This window comes from Tribolium madens, unplaced genomic scaffold, assembly GCF_015345945.1.
Source record: "Tribolium madens isolate multiple individuals breed KSU strain unplaced genomic scaffold, Tmad_KSU_1.1 Scaffold_20;HRSCAF=117;Tcas5.2_LG4, whole genome shotgun sequence".
NCBI lineage: Eukaryota > Metazoa > Arthropoda > Insecta > Coleoptera > Tenebrionidae > Tribolium > Tribolium madens.
The window spans coordinates 1,420,147-1,421,764 of NW_025400985.1; the positions used below are offsets into that span (position 1 = coordinate 1,420,147).

At 21.8% G+C, this 1,618-nt stretch overlaps 1 protein-coding gene across 1 annotated transcript in view; it reads right to left on the minus strand.

Moving 5' to 3' along the window:
* Positions 1 to 1,618, minus strand: part of LOC123005413 — a 17,435-nt gene that overhangs the window by 11,492 nt on the left and 4,325 nt on the right. The gene's annotated exons all lie outside the window — the stretch shown is intronic.

Genomic DNA, 1,618 nt, shown 5'->3' on the forward strand with positions numbered 1-1,618 from the left:
ATTTGGGCTATTTTCAATCCAATTTTGGTCGATTTTAATACAGAAATAATTCTAAATTAATATATTTTATAAAAATAATTGCTTAAATTTTAGGCCAAAATAAAACAGTTTGTGCTACTTTACATCGATTTGATTCAATTTTAAGCCAGAAATCAACCTGAATCAAAGTATTTCAACAAAATAAATTCTTAAACAAGAGTTTTTCTTCCAAAATAAAGTAATTTGGATTATTTTCTATTGAATTTTGGTCGATTTTAACACAGAAATTATTCTAAATTAATGCATTTTATAAAAATAATAGCTTAAATTTCACTTTTAGGCCAAAATAAAGCAATTTGTGTTATTTTCAATCGATTTGGTTCAATTCTAAGCCAGAAATCACCCTAAATCAATGTATTTCAAGAAAATAAATGCTTAAACAAGAGTTTTCTTCCAAAATAAGGTAATTTGGGCTATTTTCAATTAAATTTTGGTCGATTTTAACACATAAATAACTTTAAATTAATATATTTTATAAAAATAATTGCTTAAATTTCTATTTTTTTTATTGTTTTGAACTTGTATAGTTTTAACATAACTTTAAACAATATGAAAAAAAATGTGTTTAACTAAATCTATTATTATTCCAAATTCCAGTAATTCCAACAAAAATCACTGAAATTCCAGTAATTTCAAAAAAATTCACCGAAAATCTAATAATTTCAATCAAACATCGTAATTCCACTGTTTTCAGATTGTAATTGCAACTTAATTATTGCAACGTAATTCTAATGTAATTTTTGTAATTTGAAAATAATTCTTGTAATTTTGTCATTTCTACATTTTATTGTTGTGAACTTGTATATTTTTTAACAAAATGATTCCTGTAATCTAAAATTGATTCCGACAGTTCTCACAAACTTAAAATAATTAAAAAAAAATTATTTCGAATAATTCCAGTAATCCACAAATAATTTTAGTAATTTATAAATAATTCTTGTAATTTACAAATAATTTAAGTAGTTCCAAAAAATGCTATAATAATTTTTTATAATTTTTTATAATTATAAACACATACTTCCAAATGGTATAATTCCAAACAATTTCGATTACATTTCAAAAAATTGTACAACTAATTCCAGAATAACTGTCCTCGGAACAATATTTACTTTCAGAAGAAGTGAGATTTTTTTGTAGAATTGTAAAAAATCAAAAATTTTATCTTAAAAGTAAATAATTTAAGCAAAAAACTGCAAAGAAAAATAAAAATAGTTGATAAAAAGTTCTTATTCTTGTATCTTTATAAAAGCACTGCTTTGTTTTTTCCTTGGCTTTAAGAATGAAAAAATTGTCATTTCTATGTTTTATTGTTTTGAACTTAGAAAAATAATTGATTAAATTCAAATTTTAGGCCAAAATAAAGCAATGTGTGCTATTTCCAATCAATTTAACTCAATTTTAAGCCAGAAATCAACCTGAATATCAAAGTATTTCAACAAAATAAATACTTAAACAAGAATTTTCTTCCAAAATAAAGTAATTTGGGCTATTTTCAATCCAATTTTGGTCGATTTTAACACATAAATAACTCTAAATTAATATATTTTATAAAAATAATTGCTTAAATTTCAATTTTAGG